At 36.6% G+C, this 23837-nt stretch overlaps 1 protein-coding gene across 19 annotated transcripts in view; it reads right to left on the bottom strand.

Annotated features, from left to right (window-relative positions):
• Positions 1-23837, bottom strand: part of MBD5 (methyl-CpG binding domain protein 5) — a 475596-nt gene that overhangs the window by 341132 nt on the left and 110627 nt on the right. For 4 of the 19 annotated variants that reach the window (XM_063712781.1, XM_063712784.1, XM_063712785.1 and 1 more), the window contains one exon: positions 13953-14074. The exons of the other annotated variants lie outside the window; for them this stretch is intronic. The gene's annotated coding sequence lies outside the window, so the exon portion shown is untranslated. The remainder of the gene's footprint in view (positions 1-13952; positions 14075-23837) is intronic. 19 annotated transcript variants of the gene reach the window in all.

Raw genomic sequence — 23837 nt, 5'->3', positions numbered from 1 at the left:
TATATACATCACAGCTCCTCTATAAAACTAATAATGCAGAAGATAACTGAGTCTTCTCCCATAATTCAATATAATAATATTTTGAACTCCTACGACATGCAAAGCAAGTTTTAGGTACTCTCGGGTGTTTTAAGAACACAGAGTTGAGGATATCAAATACACACAAATCACTATAAAAGTAGAAGTACAAATAAAATGCCATCCAAGCTAAAAGGAGGGAAGGATTATTAATTCCTTTGTAATTTTTAAAGAACTGATATAAAGCAAATTAAAATTTGGTGGACTAAGATTTAAAAATCAAATACTAAGGGGCTTAGATGCAAGTTCATCCCTAATTATAATTTTCAGTGAAAAAACATATAAATCTCTTCTGCTTATCCTTCTCAAAGGTATCTCCTACAGTACATCCTATCCCTCGAAATGATCCTACTCAACAGTTTCTCGCATATTTCACATGACCACTCAAAACGCCATCACCTCTAGGAAGCTTTCTCACCTGATTCCAAAAGCTATGATTGTTCTCTATAGCATGTAATGGCCACACTACTCATTGTTTATTGTAATATCCAGGTACATTTCCACATTTTTATAACTACCTTATATACCACACCAAAATAATCTGTGATGCATCTTTTTTTTTTTTTTTGAGATGGAGTATTGCTCTGTCACCCAGGCTGGAGTGCAGTGGTGCTATGTCGACTCACTGCAACCTCCACCTCCTGGGTTCAAGCCATTCTCCTGCCTAAGCCTCCCAAGTAGCTGGAATTACAGGCACCCGCCATCATGCCTGGCTAATTTTTATATTTTTAGTAGAGACGGGGTTTCATCATGTTAGCCAGGCTGGTCTCGAACTCCTGACCTCGTGATCTGCCCGCCTCGGCCTCCCAAAATGCTGGGATTATAGGCGTAAGCCACCGCGCCCGGCCTCTGTGGAACATCTTAACACAGATTTCCATAGTTGGGTTTGGGTTCTTTATGTCTAGAAAACCCCACAGGTGTTTCTGATGTGCAGCCAGGGTTGACAGCCAGTGTGCATCACACACTTTCAGAACACAGACAAATTTTACATAGCACACAGATTTCTTCTTGAGTGCCAATTTTGATTGCTGCCTGAAACACCATGTTAAGAAGGGTACTAAAGCCAGTGCAGGTTCAGACTGCCTGGATCCAAATCTTGGTTTTGGTACCAATTACCTGTCTGACTTTGTACTTCAGCTTCCTTTTATGAAAACAGAGATAATGCTCATATTTACTAGAGTTGTTGAGGGGATTAAAAGGGTTAGTACCTGCACACGGAAAGCTTAACTAAATATTAGGAATTGTCACAGAAGAGGCATTATGAGTTTTGAGTTATTTGCCAATTCAGACCTGAGAAACACTCTTGGGGGTTGAGTCTTAATGAGTATAATGCTATACCTATGAGAAAAAGCATTACATATATATACTGCTAATTGAGAAATACAGTTAGGGTAGGGTGTGGTGATTCACACCTGTAAACCCAGCACTTTGGGAGTCCAAGGCAGGTGGATCGCTTGAGCTCAGGAGCTCAAGACCAGGCTGGGAAACATGGTGAAACCCTATCTCTACAAAAATTACAAAAAAATTAGCCGGGCATGAGGCTGAGGCTAGAGGATCGCTTGAGCCTGGAAGGTGGAGGTTGTAGTGAGCCAATCGCACCACTGCACTCCAGCCTGGGAGAAAGAGCGAAACCCTGTCTCAAAACAATAAGAACAACAACAACAAAACAGAAATATAGTTAAAAGACAACTTATCTGCAAAATGAGGACTGTTTGTATTTGAGGCTTTGTGTTGTGATGTCCAGTGTGGCATAGAGGAATAACAGCTATGTGGTACATGAGAACAAGCACGGATTTGGAAACAGAATAATAGTGTCTGAGTCTTGATTAACTAACTACCTGTGTAACCCAGAGAAAGTCAATGGCCCTTTTTGTTTCTCCATCTGTAAAGTAGGTATAAAAGCAGTTTTTTACTTTACCATGTTTTTATAAAGATTACAGGAAATAATGGGGCCGGGCATGGTGGCTCACGCCTGTAATCCCAGCACTTTGGGAGGCCAAGGTGGGCAGATCAGAAGGTCAGGAGATCGAGACCATCCTGGCTAACATGGTGAAACCCCGTCTCTACTAAAAATACCAAAAAAAATTAGCCAGGCATGGCGGCGGGCGCCTGTAGTGCCAGATACTCTGGAGGCTGAGGCAGGAGAATGGCTTGAACCCGGGAGGCGGAGCTTGCAGTGAGCTGAGATTGTGCCACTGCACTCCAGCCTGGGGGACAGAGAGAGACTCCATCTCAAAAATAAATAAATAAAACAAACAAACAAACAAAAAGATTACAGGAAATAATGGATGTGAACATATCTAGTATATGGTCAGACACATGGTAAACATTCAATAACTTTGATGCTCTAAGCTAGTCCTCCAAATCATACTTAATCCATTTATAGTTAAATGACAGTATAAACGGCCAAGTATAACCTCCCAAGTTGTTATACTAGTAACGTTTTCTCTTGTCCTGGCTCTTCGTACCACGAAGGTTTAGGCTCTGGGTATAATGAGTAGACCACTGACAAAATCAGAGTCCCAAATGGCCAAAAGTCTTAAAGAAGCAAGAGACTTAAAGAAAAACCTGCCATTTAAACCCCTGAGACAAGGGCTTCATGTGCTTAAAGGCGTTCAAGTAATACTTATAATTTTCTTTAGGTCTTTTGCTTTGTATGCTTGTTTTGCGTAACTGTCTAATTGTATACTTTTATATTCAACATTTTTCATGACATTTTCTCTTGAGCACTTCCCCATATCATTAAAAATCCCTTAAAATATTATTTTCAATGGTTGCACAGTATTCTAGCATATGATGGATCATATATAATCACTATTCTATTAAACATTTATTTTATTTTTAAATTTTTACTATTGTAAATAATGCTGAAATTAACGTTCTAATTAATGTTAGTGTATTATTTTGTTAGGATAATTATTAAAAAAAATTTGAGATGAAATTCATATAATGTAAAATTAACCATTTTAAAGTGCACAATTCAATGACATTTAATACATTCGCAATATTGTGTAACCACCACCTCTATCTAGTTCTAAAACATTTCCATCGTGATGAATATTTTTGAGATATTAATGAGTATGAACATTTTAAATGTTTTCAATATATATTGTTAAACTGTCCTCTGGAATAAAAAAGTTAATCCAATTTACACTTTCACCAGTGGCACCTGAGAGAGCCCATTTCATAGCACACTTACTTCTATGTGTATTATTAGTATCAAAAAAATAAAAAATCTTTGATAGTGAGAAAGGTTTAATATATCGTAGTTCTTCAATTTCAGTGATTACTAGTAAGGCTTTACCTTTTAAAAATATTTACTTGCTATCTAAGTTTCTTCTTTTCAGAACTGCCCCCAGTGATGAGATAATTCTGAGACGTTATCTGTGAGGCATTTGTAGTAGTTTTTACGGTGGATGCTTTGCAGGCTGCTATGTAAGGAATACCTGAGCTTGGGCTGGATGAGAGACACTGCTCAAGGTCTCTGAAGTGCCTAGAAGGTAGTTTCATGCTTTTAGGACTTAAGTACTCACTTTGGAGAAGACAACCTATTGTCTATGATAAAATACTATGCTTTTAAAAAAACAATAAACACAAATTGAAAATTTAAAGCATTATTATAGTAAAACACATGGACACAGGGAGGGGAACATCACACACTGGGGCCTGTTGGGGGGTGGGGGACTAGGGGAGGGATAGCATTAGGAGAAATACCTAATGTAGATGACAGGTGGATGGGTGCAGCAAACCACCATGGCACATGTATACCTATGTAACAAACCTGCACATTCTGCACATGTATCCCAGAATTTAAAGTATAATAATAATAAAAAAAAAGTAAAATAAAAATGAACAGATGTTTTGATTCAAATAATAACTTACAAAATTATTTAAATATTTAATGGTGACCATATTGCTATGTGATTGAAAGTAAAGAATTTAAAAAATCATATAAACTATAATAATGTACCAAGTGTGATAGGGACAAGTACTTATGAAGTATCTTTCTATGTGCCAGGAACTGTGCTAGCTATGGAAGAGGAGCAGTCAATAGGCAGATAAGCTTTCTGTTCTCACGAAAATTATATTATAGTAAGGTTGGCTATCATTCAATAAATAACAAGTGTGCTGAGCACTATCACAATCTTCTGATTTAAATGACCTATAAGTTTATGTTATTTCCTATAAATAATTATCATTGGTTTTTGGTCAAAATTAACCAAGCCTTCTATTAGAGTAACTAAATTCACTATTTATTAAGTTTGGCTAAGTGAAAGGCACTATGCTAAAATATGCACAGACGAAAAATAAAAATAAAAAAAATCCACAGACTCTCAAAGAGCTCACACTAGTGGAGAAGTTAGACATGTAAACAGGTTTTGTAGATCATGATAACTGCAAGAAAAGATCATACAGAAGTGTTGGTAGCACAGAAGAGGACATGATTAACTCTATTTGAATTTTCAGGAAAAGATTCTTATAGAAGATGACATCTGAGATTAATTTTGAAGGACAAATATGAATTCATGAGGTTGGCAGGAACCAAAGAGCACTCTTAGAATCTGTCGTGGCCTGGAGACTTGAAATGTTTCTTCTGGGGAGTAGTTATAAGCAGTTCGTTCCTGATAGTGTATAAACAGACAAGTGGGGCCTGTGGGAGCTGATGTTGAAGAGGCAAAAGCCAGATTAAAGCACCTCAGCTGCTATGTTATACAGTTTAAATTTAATCTAAAGTCAGCAGGGAATCATTGGTGGGTTTTGATTCTGGGAGATAAATTATTGTATGATCGTTTAAAATTATCGTTTTGGTCAACCAAATCATTTAATCAACCAAATACTTTAATAGGGCCTAAAGATACCATGTATGATCTGGCTCTTTTGTACCTGTCTGGGCTGATTTTGAGCCACTTTCCCCTATGCTGCATCTGGTAACAGTAAACTGCTTTCAGTTCCATTTTCTGGGCATTTGTACAAGTGGTCCCTTCATTTGGACAGTGTTTCTTTTCTCCCTGAAGGTCTAACTCCCTCTTATCTTTCAGATAGCAACAGGAGTATAGCTTACTCTGGAGAGTTGGCACTCATAAATCAGAGCTACCAGCCTCCCATGTGCTACTAAGAGTGCTTGATCTCAAAGTGCTTATTACACTGCTCTATGTCATTAACAGTCTCTATACACCAGTTACTATGAGTTTTCTAAGGGCAATGATCATTTCAAGTTTAATAACCATTATATCCACAATATCTAGCACAGGACCTAGAACACAGAAGGTATTCAACAAATATCTTGTGAATGAGTGTTGAATATGGTATGTGAGCCTGGCAGCAGACCAGCTGGGTGACCATGATAAAAGCCCAAATGAAGGCAAAAGTATCAAGGATGAAGAGCATAGGCAGGAGAGTAACATAGGAGTTGGGATCAATAAAATGTGACAACTTACAAGATGTGGAGGACAAAGGACAAAGAGAAGAATGATAGAAATTACTTAATCTCTGAAGGACAGTTCCCAATTTTTAAGAAAACAGGAATTCAGGACCAAGACAATCATGTTTCCTGTTACCTGTCTGAACCCTCTCCTATCGCTCAAGCCAGGCACAATGGCTACCTCGTCATTTTCCCAAAATGCCAGGTACACTCCTGCCTCACACTGAGCAGCTGCTGTTTCCTCATCCTGTAACAGTCTTCCCCCAGGTACCCACGTGGCTTGCTCTATCACTTCCTCAGATCTTTGCTTAAATGGTAACTTTTCAGTGATGACTTCCCTAAGCGTCCTACTTAGAACTGCAACTTTTGTCCTCATCTTGGCTCTCCTTAGCAATCTTTCCCGCTCATTTTTCTCCAAAGAATTTGTCAATATCAGACACACAACATATTTTAATTATTTGCTTTGTCTCTTTCACTAGAAATATACCTTTCTGGAGAGGTAAATATTTGTTGTTTGTTTATATCACTATTGCACCCTCAGGGCCTATAGAACCTCGTAGGAACTCAATAAATATTTATTTAATTAATTAATGATTCAGTGAAGAACTGTACAGTGTTGCCCACATGGGCATATAGAGAGAAAAATACATGTAGAAGATGATAAGTTCATTTTAAGATATGCTAAATTACGGGCTGTCTCTGAGACATTAAACTGGTGCACAAGGGAAACGTTTCAGCTGGTTCTATCAAGCATGTCATATCTATAGACAATGCATAAGGGATCAAGAGAATTTATAAAACCCACAGAAATTGGGAAATACCAAATATTTAAGGAGTAGGCAAAAGAAGAAGAGCAAAGACATCTAAAAAGGAATAGACAAAGGACTAGGGAGAATATTAATAAAGGAAAAATAATTCCCAGGCCCTAACTCAGATTTATTGAATTAGAAACTTTGAGGTAATAAGACTGGCAAATATTGTCAAAATCACCTTTTTCAGAACTCTAGAAATTAAAAACTTAAAATAATCCAAAGAATATTTATTCAAGAAAAGTGGCTGAATTTCCATATGAAGAGCGAATCTTGTGGCATTTTAATTTGCACTAATCCCATCCTCTTCTCCAGTTGTAGAGTAGGCCGAAAGCCAAAAGCTTCACTATTATGGTAGCTGTGTAAACTAGCAGCTGAGCAGTCACTAAGAGGTTAGAACAGTTTTTAAATTCTACATTCTACAGTTTTAGGAGTTCCCAAATGTGCATTCTCATAGAATAGTCACCATTTGACCTATCCGGCAGCTCACTAAGCTCCGTTTTCAGGATTGTCTTCACTTCAGCTGACTCAGAACTGCCTTTATGCAACCAGTGCTACCTACAGAATATTTGTTCAAAAATAATCAGTGGCAACTGTTTAACAATGCAGGTGTAGGAGATGGCTTTAATAGCTGGAGCTAACAAGAGGCTTACAAAAAAATCAAAGAAAAAAATTGAAGAGTAAAATGTTCATAGGGGTCTACAAAAAGGACTACCATATTTCTGGGAATCTATACAGCCATGTATGGTGACTTGTGCATGATCACAAAAGACCTGAGAAAACTCTAAGCTCTCACCTCTGGCTGACTTTGAGGCTCTGTGCAAGCAGAAAGTGAAGGCTAAGGCTAAGACAGAGTAGTAAACAGTCTGCTGGAGCATTGAGGTCATCACCCAACACACACACAGAGGCCCTTCACAAAGGCAGGGAAACTTACCGGCTTAATCTCCCACTAATCATTAGTTGACCATAAAGGTAAAAGAGCAGAAATTTTAGTGGCCACACACAACAAAGAATACAGGTTTTAAGGAAAAATCACTCAAAAAACACATAGCAACAAAAACAAAACCAAATAACAACAAACTGAGGGGAGGGGGTCATCTAATTTTTAGAGTTGACAGTTAACATTTACTTAAAATGTTCAGTTTGGGGCTGAGCGTGGTGACTCACACCTGCACTTTGAGGGGCTGAGGTGGGGATCACTTGAGCTCAGGAGTTTGAGACCAGCCTGGCCAACATGGTGAAACCTCGTCTCTACTAAAAATACAAAAATTAGCAGGGTGGGGTGGTGCACGCTTGTAGTCCCAGCTTCTCGGGAGGCTGAGGCAAGAGAATCGCTTGAATCTGGGAGGCAGAGGTTGCAGTGAACCAAGATCGTGCCACTGCACTCCAGCCTCGGTGACAGTGCGAGAATCCGTCTCAGAAAAAAAATAAAATAAATAAAAATAAATAAAATGTTCAGTTTTGACAACAAATTATGATATATGCAAAAAGGAAAGTGTGGCTTATACTAAGGGAAAATAGCAGCCGACTGAAATTGTTCTCACGGAAACCCAAATATTAGATTCATTATACAAAGATGTTAAGGCACCTATAATACATATGTTCAAAGAACTAAAAGAAACTATGCCTATGAATTAAAGTATACAATAATGTCTTACCAAATACAAAATAACAGTAAAAAGAAAGAAATTATCTTTCAGAAGAAACGAATAGAAATCCTGGAGTTGAAAAAGGTAATAACAGAAACAAAATATTTACTAGAATGTCTGACCAGCAGCATATTTGAGGTCACAGAACACAGAAGAAAGAATCAGTGAACTTGGTGACAATGAACTAATGACAGGTTAATTGAGACTATCATATATGAGAAACAAAAAGCAAATACAATTAAAAAATTAAAAGAGCCTCAGATATCTGTGGAACACCATCCAGCATCCCAACAATGCATAAAGGAGTCCCAGAAGAAGCAATAGAAAGGGGCAGTAATAATAATTTTTTTAAATAGCTCCCAAATACAATTGAAAAAATAACCTTAATATGAGTACCCAAGAAGCTCAACAAACTCAAATAGTATAAACTCAAAGACATACATACCCAAACACATTAAACTAAAATGTCAAAAGGCAAATACAAGGCCAGGAGGGGTGGATCATGCCTATAATCCTAACATTTTGGGAGGCCGAGGCAGGTGGGTCACTTTAGCCCAGGAGTTAGAGATCACCTTGGACAACACAGGGAGATATAATCTCTATAAAAATAAAAATAAAAAATAAAAAAATTAGCCAGGTGTGTGGTGCACACCTATAGAGAGGATCACTTGAGCCAGGGAGGTTGAGGCTGCTGTGAGCCATGATCATAATATGTACTTCAGCCTGGGCAAAAGGGCAAGACCCTGTCTCAAAAAAACAAAGCAAATGGCAATGACAAAGAGATAATTTGTAAGTGGCAAGAAAAAACAAATTCATCATATACAAGATATCTACAATAAGATTAAGAGCTCACTATAAACAACTGTAGGTCAATAAATTACGTAACCAAAATAAATTGGGCATTAATTAAAGAGTTTGTTGTTGTTGTTAAATGTTCTGCAAAGTGTCTTATCAATATACCATTAACTTATTTTCACAAAAGGTGGGATACTGTATTTTTAGAATTGATTTTAGAAGGAATGGTACCAATCAATAGAAAAAGAGGGAATCCTCCCTAACTCATTTTATGAGGCCAACATCATCCTGATACCAAAGCCTGGCAGAGACACAACAAAAAAAAGGGAATTTTAGACCAATATCCCTGATGAACATCGACGCAAAAATCCTCAATAAAATACTGGCAAATCGAATCCAGCAGCACATCAAAAAGCTTATCCACCACGATCAAGTGGGCTTCATCCCTGGGATGCAAGGCTGGTTCAACATATGAAAATCAATAAACGTAATCCAGCATATAAACAGAACCAAAGACAAAAACCACATGATTATCTCAATAGATGCAGAAAAGGCTTTTGACAAAATTCAACAGCACTTCATGCTAAAAACTCTCAATAAACTAGGTATTGATTGGATGTATCTCAAAATAATAAGAGCTATTTATGACAAACCCACAGCCAATATCACACTGAATGGGCAAAAACTGGAAGCATTCCCTTTTAAAACTGACACAAGGCAGGGATGCCCTCTCTCACCACTCCTATTCAACATAGTGTTGGAAGTTCTGCCCAGGGCAATCAGGCAGGAGAAGGAAATAAAGGGTACTCAATTAGGAAAAGAGGAAGCCAAATTGTCCCTGTTTGCAGATGACATAATTGTATATTTAGAAAACCCCATCGTCTCAGCCCAAAATATCCTTAATCTGATAAGCAACTTCAACAAAGTCTCAGGATACAAAATCAATGTGCAAAAATCACAAGCATTCTTATACACCAATAACAGACAGAGAGCCAAATCATGAGTGAACTCCCATTCATAATTGCTTCAAAGACAACAAAATACCTAGGAATCCAACTTACAAGGGATGTGAAGGACCTCTTCAAGGAGAACTACAAACCACTGTTCAACGAAATAAAAGAGGACACAAACAAACGGAAGAACATTCCATGCTCATGAATAGGAATAATCAATATTGTGAAAAGGCCATACTGCCCAAGGTAATTTATAGATTCAATGCCATCCCCATCAAGCTACCAATGGCTTTCTTCACAGAACTGGAAAAAACTACTTTAAAGTTCATATGGAACCAAAAAAAGAGCCCGCATTGCCAAGTCAATCCTAAGCCAAATGAACAAAGCTGGAGGCATCACACTACCTGACTTCAAACTATACTACAAGGCTACAGTAACCAAAACAGCATGGTACTGGTACCAAAACAGAGATACAGAACAATGGAACAGAATAGAGCCCTCGGAAATAATACCGTACATCTACAACCATCTGATCTTTGACAAACCTGACAAAAACAAGCAATGGGGAAAGGATTCCCTGTTTAATAAATGGTGCTGGGAAAACTGGTTAGCCATATGTAGAAAGCTGAAACTGGATCCCTTCCTTACACCTTATACAAAAATTAATTCAAGATGGATTAAAGATTTAAATGTTAGACCTAAAACTATAAAAACCCTAGAAGAAAACCTAGACAATACCATTCAGGTCATAGGCATGGGCAAGGACTTCATGACTAAAACAACAAATGCAATGGCAACGAAAGCCAAAATTGACAAATGGGATCTAATTAAACTAAAGAGCTTCTGCACAGCAAAAGAAACCACCATCAGAGTGAACAGGCAACCTACAGAATGGGAGAAAATTTTTGCAACCTACTCATCTGACAAAGGGCTAATATTCAGAATCTACAAAGAACTCAAACAAATTTACAAGAAAAAAACAAACAACCCCATCAAAAAGTGGGCGAAGGATATGAACAGACACTTCTCAAAAGAAGACATTTATGCAGCCAAAAAACACATGAAAAAATGCTCATCATCATTGGCTATCAGAGAAATGCAAATCAAAACCACAATGAGATACCATCTCACACCAGTTAGAATGGCAATCATTAAAAAGTCAGGAAACAACAGGTGCTAGAGAGGATGTGGAGAAATAGGAACAGTTTTACACAGTTGGTGTAAACTAGTTCAACCATTGTGGAAGACAGTGTGGTGATTCCTCAAGGATCTAGAACTAGAAATACCATTTGACCCAGCCATCCCATTACTGGGTATATACCCAAAGGATTATAAATCATGCTGCTATAAAGACACATGCACACGTATGTTTATAGTGGCACTATTCACAATAGCAAAGACTTGGAACCAACCCAAATGTCCATCAATGATAGACTGGATTAAGAAAATGTGGCACATATACACCATGGAACACTATGCAGCCATAAAAAATGATGAGTTCATGTCCTTTGTAGGGACATGGATGAAGCTGGAAACCATCATTCTCAGCAAACTATTGCAAGGACAGAAAACCAAACACCTTATGGTCTCATTCATAGGTGGGAATTGAACAATGAGAACACTTGGACACAGGGTGGGGAACATCACACACCAGGGCCTGTTGTGGGGTGGGGGGAAGGGGGGAGGGATAGTATTAGGAGATATACCTAATGTAAATGACGAGTTAATGGGTGCAGCACACCAACATGGCACATGTATACGTATGTAACAAACCTGCATGTTGTGCACATGTACCCTAGAAGTTAAAGTATAATTAAAAAAAAAGAATTCGTTTCATTTTTATCAAGACAATGTATATAGTGTATGAAGTAAAATAATATTAATAGGCTCATAGTAAAAACCAGCATTCTTCTGCCATGTTTCTCTCTACTCTCTCTGTCTGCAGAGGCAAACATCCTCAACTTTTCTGTCTTTTTTCTCTGGGATTAGCCTATTTCTAAATGATATTCTTATACAGTAAGTCTTCACTTAACATAGTCAATACATTCTTAGAAATTGCGACTTTAAGCAAAACCAGGTATAATGAAACCAACTGAAAGGATATTATTTGAGGACCTGCTGTAGGTTATTTAAAGTTGCACTTTCCAAGAACCTATCAAGGATATTAAGTGAGGACTTATTGTACTTCTACTTCTTCACTTAACAATTTTTTAAACCCTATTGGTTGACTTCTCATCATATATGAAGACTTAGTTCTTCTGCATCCGTATAATTGCCATTTCTACCCATCTCTAATGCCAAAGTAACGTTATAATTTTGGGTTAAATGAATGGTCAATGTCTGTATTATCATGACTTATAAATATTATAGGCCCAAAAGTGAACTAGGAACATGGGTATTATTTCTCCTGGATTTACTAATTGCATTATTTTTTCAATCACCTAGTTTTATATGTACTTAGTAAAATTTTTATATACTCTTCTGACACCACTGCTATCTGGGTATCAATTTTTTTTAATATGTTCAAACATATCAATTTCCTTAGTTTCCTGGAGAGCTCCTTCCTGAAGGCTCTGTTTTTAGGGTACAGTCTGGACTTGGTTTCGCTCTTAGTTTGCTGAATAACAGCCATGCTGGTACTTTTCTTTGCCCCTTTCCTGGATAGGACCCTGCTTTCATTTGTCTATGTGTTTCTCTTTCTCGATTTATTTATTTATCTCAATGAATCACATTCTCCAGTTGTTTCCGAAGAAACAGTCCACGGAAAGTATTTTTGGGTGCGAGGGTAGTATTCTCTCTATTCTATCACCACACTTGATTTGGTTGGATATAGAATTCTATGTAATAAAATTTGTTTCCCTTACAATTTTGAAGAAACTCTTCCATAATTTAAATTATTTGAGAAGTTCAATGCCATTCTACTACTCTGAATGTGTCTGAATGTGAACCATCCATATTCCTTGCCCTTAGGAAGCACCTCACAATCTTCTCTTTATCTCCATTATGATGAAATTTTGTGATTATTTTCCTGAGTGTGGGTATTTATTATTTATTGTGCTGGATATTTCAGTGGGCTTTTTCAATGTGCAGACTCATATCCTTCCATTTTGAGAAAATTTAACATATTCTTTCTTTGATCATGTCTCATTCACTCTATTGTTTTGGTTCTTCTTTTGTGGGACTCCTATTTGCTATACGATAGGCCTTCTAAGCCTTGAGTCTCATGGTTTTGTCTGCCTTTTTATCGCTTCGATTTTTTTGTCCTATTTTTCTAGGAGTTCTCCACAGGTTTTCTTCCAGCCTATTTAAGTTTCTAAACTATTTTATTTATTATTATTATTACTGAGACAGTGCCATGGTCTGTTGCCCATGCTGGAGTACAGTGGCTCAATCATAGGTCATGGCAGCCTTGAATTCCTAGGCTCAAGAAATCCTCCTGCCTCAGCCTCCCAAAATGTGGGATTACGGGTGTAGGCCACTGTGCCCAGTCTTGAATTTTTATTTTTATTAAAAACATTTTTTTTTTGAGACGGGGTCTTGCTCTGTCACCTAGGCTGGACTTCAGTGGCATGTTTACAGCTGACTGCAGCCTCAAACTCCTGAGCTCAAGTGATCCTCCTAGCTTAGCCTCTTGGGTAGCTGGGACAATAGGCATGAATTACCATGCCTGGCTTTTGGTTTTTACTTATGTTATCATATTTTGTATTTCAAAGCTCTGCCTGTGGATATAATTTTAAAAATTTAAATAGCACCTTACTGCATTTTAATTTTCTGACAACTTTCATTGTCAGTTTCCTCCAAATTCCATTATACTATTTGTTTCATTTTGTTTCATGTTAAAGGCTTTCCTTCAATTATTAGACAACTGTTGGAATGAATTGTTGGACATTTATTCATGTTAAGAATGAAGTACCAAAAGGAAATGAGTGGGTAGGACTTGTCAACTAGTGGAGTTTACTGGGGGTTAATCAGGTTAATCGGATAAGATGGCCTATTTGTAGGAGTGTCTCCAATTGTAAGAACCTGAAGATCTTGCTTGAATTTTCAAGAGGTCTCAATGGTAAAGAGATATTTCCTTGCTCTGTTTTACTATACAGGCTGAAACTTTACATTGAGTAGGTTTTCCAAAACCCACAGCAATCTCAAGGATATTTCATAAATACATTCACCTAGTCTGACATTGTGAAAATTATTTTATAGCTAATTCTGATTACACTTTTAAATTTGTCAATTTAAAATGCATTACCAGCTGGGCGCAGTGGCTGACACCTGTAATCCCAGCAGTTTGGTTGGCTGAGGTAGGTGGATTGCTTGAGCCCAGGAGTTCGAGAATAGCCTGGGCAACATGATGATGGTGAAACTTCATCTCTGTAAAAAATAAAAAAATTAGCTGGGCGAGGTGGTACACACCTATAGTCCCAATTTCTTAGGAGGCTGAGGTGACAGCATTGCTTGAGCCCAGGAGGCAAAGGTTGCAGTGAGCCAAGATCACACCACTGCCTTCACTCCAGCCTGGGCAATACAATAGGCCCTATCTACAGGGGAAAAAAAAAAAGAAAAAAGAACAGCATTACCAACAATAAAGTTCACATTACTTCAGACATTTCCAAAGATTTTCACAATATATTATCAATGTTTTATACATCCTACTTATCTAAAAAATGTATTAGGAAAAAAGTAGTTTGTATGACAGCATTTTAAAATTCAAGTTTTAGATAGCTCTTATTCAGATAAATATAGAGCTAGAAAGAATTTTAAGCTATCATTCCAGATCATCTATTTTATTTTATAGAATAAGAAACAGTATTTGAATAATTTCCTCAAGAGATTAACTAAATGGGAGAATTGTGACTAGTTAACTACCTTTACATGGGATGGCAAAATGCAAATAAACTTACCAAAAAAAGTGGTAAAATATTTAAAGTAAATGTACAACATAATTTTTTTTATCTGCTTTTGTCTAAAACAACCTACAAAATTTGAATATTTAAACAAAACTAAAATTAGTAGTAGTGTTTGGTGCTTTCAGTTTAGTTACACTAAAATGCATTATTTGTCTAAAATTCAAAGCAAAAATCCATTGTCAATATATATGAAAAGAACAAGATGCCTTTCGTTATATATACTTAAATAATGGTTCCAATATGATGTGGTAAAAAGAGCACTGAAATGGGAATAAAAGAATCTGTGTTCTAGGACATTACCAATATTTCAAATATAGACAAATCCTTTAATTTCTCTGGGCCTCAGGTTTCTCCACTATTCAATAAAAGCATTAGACTAGATAATCTTTAAGTAAGGCCACTGTATCACTGAAAGTTCAGTTACCCCAATGTAATCATTTTCACAGCAACAATATTTACTAATTGATAATTTGGGTGATGAATTTAGTTTTACAATTTGTATGCTTAGGTTTTGTCACAATCATTCATTCTGCCATTACTATTGAGCAGCAGCTTGACCTTAAAGGCTGGGAGGTGAACAGGATATGTTGGGGCCCAGGAAGCCAGGGAAAAGCCAAAACCAAAGCTCAGAGATGCACCAGTATGTGTACATCTGGTGAACATACTGAGAGATAATGGGTGCAGGGGGGTAGTTATTGTTTAAAAGTGGAGAAGTCATCCTGGGAAGAAAGGTACAAGAATGATGGGTTCTGTACTTTTTGCTGTCTGGGGAGAGTGGACATGAAAAAATCGTATCTATGGACTATTTTCTTTACATATACCAAGGCCTAGATTTCACACTGCTTTTTTTGTTTTTGCATCAGAGACTTAACAACTTTCACATCTACATATTGCCTTAAAATGTTTAAAGAAGGCTGGGCACAGTGGCTCACGCCTGTAATCCCAGCGCTTTCGGAGGCCGAGGCGGGCAGATCACCCGAGGTCCGGATTTCGAGACCAGCTTGACCAACATGGAGAAACCCCGTCTCTACTAAAAATACAAAACTAGCTGGGCGTGGTGGCGCATGCCTGTAATCCCAGCTACTCGGGAGGCTGAGGCAGGAAAATCACCTGAACCCGGAAGGTGGAGGTTGCGGTGAGCCGAGATTGCGTCACTGCACTCCAGCCAGGGCAGTAAGAGCGAAACTCCGTCTCAAAAAAACAAAAAAAGTTTAAAAAAACGATCTTGGGACAATATACTCAGGAAATTGACCATTTCCTCTGGACCAATACATCCTCTGAGCCCAGTCTCTGTATAAATTATAGATAATCAATAGGGCATAAAAATAGTTTCAAAATTTGCTAAACTCAAAAATGTAAAAATTTCTCTAAAACAATATATAAAAATAATTTTCAAATAAATTAGTAATGTCACAAAGAATGAATTTAGCTTTCAAAAAGAAACAAAACACAACACTAGAAACTGCATTCTCTGAGATTTGCATCTCCTGAGAAGAAATATATTTGAACTGTTGCCTTGATCTGAAACTCAAATCAATTGTTTAATCATTCTTCCAAGGTAAACACTTTTCAAAACTCAAACCCCAATGTTTTAGCGGTTCTTTCTAAAAGGATTTAACTTGTGGAGTCAGCAGACAGAAAATTTGGGGATTTGAGTTACCTAAGTATTATCTTTCCCTACCCATATCCATTCAAATGTCAGGTCAAATATGTTCAATTTCTTTATCTCAAGCATTCAAATTCTTCTTTGCATTCTCACTGCCTTGACTAGTTTAAAATCACACCATCTCTTGCTTAGGTTAGTATAATAAATTCCCAATCTCCCCACTTCATTTTGTGTTCTATAATGATTCCTATAAATAACAATTTCTCCATTATCTTTCCCGAGGTGACATTCTTCTATACAAGTATAAGTCACATCATGGTACCTGCTACATTCTAAAAAGTTATGTGTGCATTTTCTTTGAAGAATAAGATTTATTCCAAATGAATCTCGGCAAAATTCCTTCATAAATGCTTTTTCTCCATATTCTAATTGAAATTTAAGCCTAAAATCTATGGCTAGGCTGTCTGGATTTCAATGACTGTAAGCACATTTCTTCACCTTTCACGTACCTCATTTATTACACCTGTAACATGAACATAATAGAAATATCTCATATGATCATCTTAAGGACAAAGATATGTAAAAATACATATAAGTTTTACAATTCATGTGGCACTGTGTATGAGGCCTTTGCAAGTATCTCTCACACAGTAGGCCATCAGTAAAGATAGTTATTGCTAGTGGCTCTACATTTTATTGTTGTTATTTTTGTCCTTGTTGTTACCTGAAATTTAAGTTTCTTTTTTATCTAAGACATAATTTGCAATTTGTAATCTGACATATATAAATACCATCATGTGTCACTTAATGACAGGGATACATTATGAGAAATGCTTTGTTAGGCAATTCCATCATCATGCAAACATCACAGTGTATTTACAAAAACCCCAGGTGATATAGCTTACTACACACGTAGGCTATATGACATAGCCCATTGCTCCTAGGCTACAAACCCATGAAGCATGTTACTGTACTGAATACTGTAGGCAATTTTAACACAATGGTAAGTGTTTGCATATCTAAAATATCTAAACATAGAAAAAGTACAGTAAAATTACAACATTTTAATCTTATGGGACCACAGTCCTATTTGCAGTCCATTGTTGCCATAAATGTTGTTATGTGGCACATGACCACAGTATCATCCATCACATCCTATGAGGTAAAGTTTAGAATGGACCTTGAAGGATAGGTACGACTTGATTCGATTGATTGATCGCTGAGACAGGGTCTCTCTATGTTATCCAGGTTGGTCTTGAATTCCTGGCCTCAAGTGATCTTCCTGCTTAAGCCTCCCAAAGTGCTGGATTACAGGTATGAGCCAAGAGGCCTGGCCAGATGGGTAAGATTTTAATAGGCAAAGATGGAAGAGGAGGATGCTCCAGAAGAAGGGAAGAAACCAGAAAAGGAACAGAGGTGGTGCAATGCAAGGATAGTACAGACAGCAGCAGAGTGGCCCAATTTGGATGGAGCTCAGGATAAAATAGAAATAGCGGTCAGTGATGACAGATTTTGAACCAGTCATCATTGAAAAATTTGTAGCGAGTAACATTATGAAAAAGTTTCAGGAAGACTAAGCCTAGCAAGTATGATATGGAAATACTGTGTGTTAAGTGAGAAAATCAGGAGGAACAGACCCGTTGGCTACAAACAGGAGATTTAGGGAACTTGGGCAAGGGGTATAAAGGAAATTAAGAAGAGCTGCAAGTTGCTAATAATAATGTACAAATAAACTAAATTAAGAAGGAACTGGGCTGGGCACGGTGACTCACGCCTGTAATCCCAGCACTTTAGGAGGCTGAGGCGGTCCGATCACCTGAGTTCGGAAGTTTGAGACCAGCCTGACCAACATGGAGAAAACACGTCTCTACTAAAAATACAAAATTAGCCAGACATGGTGGCACATGCCTGTAATCCCAGCTACTTGGGAGGCTGAGGCAGGAGAATTGCTTGAACCTGGGAGGTGGAGGTTGCAGTGAGCCAAGATTGTGCCACTGCACTCCAGCCTGGGCAACAAGAGTGAAACTCTGTCTCAAAAAAAAAAAAAAAAAAAAAAAAATTAATAAACTGAACAGAAGATTCTTTTATTAAGGATTTTCTAAGTAAGATTTCTGCGTAAAGCCAACTACTGCCTAATTTAGCTACTGCTTGACTGGCAACTGATGAAACTTCACATGTTAGCCAAGTAACTTTATTGACCTAATAACTGTTTACCTCCTTTATTGACCTAATGCCTTCAAAAGTAAGGGAGAAATTAACAGAAACAGCTATATGACCAAAGATTTTTCTGGAAAGAGATTCTAAATCTTTGGTGATGGCTACAACAAATGTATCCAGAGAGAGACCACTGTCACAACACAATCTGCTTAATTTGTTCATTTGTATACCTTCCCAATATCAAATTTCCTGAAATTTCTCTTCTTTTCGCCAAAATTTCAACTTCTCGCTTTTCTATTTTATCTATGTACAACTTGTCTATGGCCATTCTTCCCCCTACCCCCCAGATTATAAATTCAATTTGAATATACAGAAACAGAATACAGTTCCTGTCTTAGGATCCTCATTTGTAAAACAAGATATCACAATTAGAGTACACATAAGACCATGATTCTGTAGTTTTCTGAAAAAGTTGTACTTTGAAATTAAACAAATTCTTTCCATTTAACTTGTTGGAAATGTGGTCACCTGAGACTGTGTCCCTGATGCTTTAATCTCCCAATTCTGACACCCGCCACCCCCCACTATGAATACTAGACTGATGATTGGATAGTTTATAACATGTGCAAGGCCACAGGTATGCCAGAATTCCAGAAGGAAGCATCAGATAACCAATTTTGTTCCCTGCTAGGGCTGCTGGAGATTGGAGGTGCTGTGGCTTGGGGCTCAGAAGGTATGACCAAAATTTATAGGGCCCTGAGAGGTCTTTGCCTTTGCTGAAAGTTAAGTGCCTGCCCACATATGTGGTCCTAGGAGGTCTATCTGGTGTTTGTGGAAGACTTCCAAACAGACACAAAGATGGTCAGAGTTGCTCTATATCCCTAAGGAGAACTTTAACCAAAAATAATCCTTTTGCCTCAAGAAGTTGTGAATAAGCTTACCAATGGTGTTTTTAAAGCTCACAGAGCAAAGAATCCTGGGCTCCTCACCACTCAAAGGCTATACAGAGCCATTGTTAGGCAAAGGGAAATGATAATGTATTCAAGGGGACACAAACCAAAGACAGAAAAAACAAGTAGAGCCCTAAAACCTAGGTGGCTCCTAGAATAAAGTTGCTGGAGAAGATAGAAGAAAACTTTTAACACAAGCAATACAAAAGAGTGATCAACTTTAAAACATATTCTAGAATGTAAAAATATGTTTTAAAATTAAAAAATAATTAAATAAAGTATGTTGTCTTTGAGCCCACAATAACTGGCTTTTAACACCAAATTGAAGAAACAGCTGAAAATATGCAGCAAATGCAGAGAGGGAAACCTTCAGGGGGAAAAAAATAGAGATTAGGAAAAAAGAAATAACACAAGTAAAGTTCCCCAGTTTGAAGAATTTTATTTGTGAATAGAAGGGCTCATTAAAGTCCAGGTAGATTAATCAAAACAAGTCATACAACCGGACATATTTTGGTAAACTTCCTATATTCTAAAGATTAAGAGAAAATCTTTCAAATATCCAGAAGAAACAAGTTACAGCAGAAAAATAATCCAGACTGGCACTTTACATTGCATCTTCAATACCTGAAACTGGAAGATACTGGACTATTGAGGACAGAGAGAAAAGAACTGCCAGCAAAGCATTCTATGCCCCACCAAGTAAGTTATCATTCATCTTCCAGGTTAGAAGAAAGACAATTGTGGATATCCAAGATGAGAGATAAAACCACCCCTATACCCTGTCTGAGGAAACTACTCAAGAGGTATTTGAACCAAACAACATATGAATCAGAATAGAAATCTCAAGACACACGAAGATAAATAGAAAAGAGTGCAATAAGCCTTGCAATATATATGTTAAAACTAAATGGATAAGAATTGTGACTGGGTATTCATAACATAACAGCTAAGTAAGAATTCTTAAAATAGAAGAGACATATGGTAAGGGAAAAAGCTAATAAATCTAAAACCAAAAGTATTGAACTACGTCAGCAAAACCGAGGAGTTAGAAGACGGTGGAGAAATGTAAAAGCATCCTAGAGGTCTAATTTGGGGGGAAGAATGGAATAGGGAATTAAACATTCTTAAGCTTTCATCTAGGAGAAGAGAATAAAGCATACCTGTAGGGTGTTTATTTAGTTCATACTTTTCAGATGACTGTGGAGAAATACATGTTAGATAATGAATATCAGAATACAAAGCAAAGAATTTCCCTATTATCCATGTGCAAAGGAAATATAATCCACTTAATATTGAAAATTTCAGATTGGGTTAAAAAGCAAAGCCCAGCTATGTGATATTTTATAAAAAAACACTTGAAAAGAGAGTACTAAATATTTGCATTGTTTTAATGCCAAGAATTTCAACATATATGTGTATATGGGTGTTTGTATATCTGTATCTCTGTTACTTTCTATCGGTAGATCGATCTATCTATCTATCTATCTATCTATCTATCTATCTATCTACCTACCTGTCATCTATCTATAATCATCTATCTATCTATCATGAAAATAAAATAAGAGCTGGGCATGATTAGCAGTAAGTAAAATCAAATTTAGTTCAAAAACTGGCTAATACATGGCCATCAGCAGAAAAAAAAATTCATATTTTGGAATATTCTGGATAAATATTTTCTTTTAGGAATGTCTATGAAATTCACAGCAATTGGCTGGATGAATATCTGTCCTCATTACCCTGGCAAATAAATTTTCCTGATATAATGTTAGTTTTGAACAGTAACTTTTCAAAATAATTTGAAAGTAGTATATGTAACTTGTTTTATTTCCTGAAAATAGTATGGTTTTATTTATTTTATTTTATTTTATTTTATTATTTTTTTGAGACTGAGTTTTGCTCTTGTTGCCCAGGCTGGAGTGCAATGGCACAATCTCAGTTCACTGCAACCTCCACCTCCCAGGTTCAAGCGATTCTCCGGCCTCAGCCTCCCAAGTAGCTGGGATTACAGGTATGTGCCACCATGCGTGGCTAATTTTTTGTATTTAGTAGAGACAGGGTTTCACCACGTTGGTCAGGCTGGTCTTGAAATCCTGACCTCAGATGATCCACCCGCCTTGGCTTCCCAAAGTGCTAGGATTACAGGCGTGAGCCACCGTGCCCGGCCTAGTATGGTTTTATTTAAACATACTATTTTCTATATTTGACAACTAAAATGACAAGAAAAACAAAGAAAAAAGTGAAAGCAGAAGCTTCAAATTAGCAAAGTTTATACAAATGGAAATCAGAAGTTGGATATAAACAAGGGCAAATTCATATCTCAATATTCTACTGAGAATAACTTTCTTGGCTTGGTATAATTTGTGAATCTAAGGCTAATTAAGGTAAACTGCAATACCAAATATCTTAACATATCTTAAATGGCATTTAACAACTCCAAGAGAAAATTAAAGATTTCTCTAAAAATATATGTATTGTCTTTTAAGAAATTAAACTACTATTGAACCTAAGAAACAGCAGATAGATTTTTTTGCTTCCTTTAAAAGTGATTGCATAATCCCTCTAAATTATGTGTTCTGAGACATGAACCGTAAATTTTTAATAAAATTAACATTCTGTTATAGTACTATCGATATCCCCACTTTTCAATAAAAGTGCTGTTTTTGTTACACATGGGTCATCCAATTATTTTTAGGTAAAAAATCTTTTTAGGTATTTTAGTATATACCAATATATAATATGTTACATTTTAAGTCAGCCTTAAGATAAGGTTTCACTGTTTAATGCATTTTATGTAAATTAATAACATTCTTATGAAAATACGTGCATGTGCCTGTAAAGACAAAAGTACATAGTAGCTATAGCCTACAAAACCATGTGTGGTTTAAAAGAAAGCACATCAATTTTTAATATTTCAGCAAAATCCAAAATATCTTGAAAAATGATGTATGATTAATTGATGAATTTAAAAATTTACCAGCCTACTCTCATTGAGCTAACCTAGATTAAGAGACTGATTACAGCTGAAATCTCACTTTCACTCCTGCATAACTTTCTCAAAGATTTGTTTGGGAACTGTCTCATGCTTAGTCACCCTCCAAATATGATTTGAGCAAAGCAGTTAGCTATTTTTGTGCTATGCAAGATGGGAAAAGATGTATGAGGATTCCTTTTTAAGCAACATAATTTGATTTTTATGCTTATTCAATATTAAAAAAGCAGTTCATTTTTACATTTCAGAATTGCCATATGGACGTACTTCACTTAAGATTCATTCGTATTGAAAGCCTGGAGAGTTTTTGTTTACAATAAGGTGAAAGCAACAGAGGATAATTTATGAATCATATATATATATATATATATATATATAAATATAATTTCTTTTCCAGTTTTTCAATAGCAGACTTGAAGGTCTCTAGAAAAATAAAAAATGTGAAGGAGCAGACCCTTAAAAACTACCACAGTTCATATAAAACTCTCTTTCTGTAATCCTCTAACAATAGTTTTGACTATTTATTAAACACTTTCAATGTGCCAGGCATTATACTCAGTAGATTATCTCATTTAAGCCTTGTAATAGATCTATGCAGTAAGCATAATTATTCTCATTTTAATAGTGAGGAAACAAACTTGGAGAGGTCACATGAGCAGAATCGCAGCTCAAGTCTGACTTCAAAGCTTTTTAAAATAATGGAATCATCATTTATCAAAAACATTTAACTCTAAGCTGACTATATGCAAAGTAGTTTTTAGTGAATAGCATTCAAAAAAAGCACACACACGAAAACACACACACCCCTTAGGTGAAGAAGCCATCATGCTGAAAAGATGATAACATCCCACTCATCTATAACCATCAAGGAATTAAGAACTTTTAAGATTTTTCCAGATAAATAAAATATAGCACTCTATTTACCATTTAAAATATTTAAGAGAATTTTTCTAAATGCATACAAAAATTTCCTTATTTCTTAAAAAATGAATATAGCTTTTTGTCTGTTTTAGAAACAGGGTTTTGCTCTTTGTCACCCAGACTGGAGCACAGTAGCATAATCATAGCTCACTGCACCCTTTAACTCCTGGGCTCATCATCCTCCTGCCTCAGCCTCCTGAGTAGCTAGGACTGAAGCTGCATGCCACCATTCCTGGCTAATTTTTTAATCTTTTTGAAGAGATGGGGTCTTGTTATGTTGTCCAGGCTGGACTTGAACTCCTGGCCTCAAGTGATCCTCCTGCCTCAGCCCCCCAAAATGCTAGGATTACAGGCATGAGCCACCAAATTCCCCCAATAACTTATTTTTTTTGATAATGCAAGCTAGTTCTTATGAAAATTGTGTAAGAAAAGATGAAAGGCCATTCATTCATTCATTCAAGATTTATAGACCACTCATTACATGTCATACAGCGTATCTAGGTAACAATAAAATAAAGATGACCAAGAGATATTCCCTGAACTAAAAAACAAACAAACAAACAAAAAAACCCTCATAGTCTAATGTTTGTGAAGACAGGGAAAT

The sequence above is a fragment of the Pongo abelii genome, chromosome 11 (genome assembly GCF_028885655.2).
Source record: "Pongo abelii isolate AG06213 chromosome 11, NHGRI_mPonAbe1-v2.0_pri, whole genome shotgun sequence".
NCBI classification, from domain to species: Eukaryota; Metazoa; Chordata; class Mammalia; order Primates; family Hominidae; genus Pongo; species Pongo abelii.
Note: the sequence above shows the minus strand (reverse complement) of the source record. Positions and strands in the feature narration are given on the sequence as shown.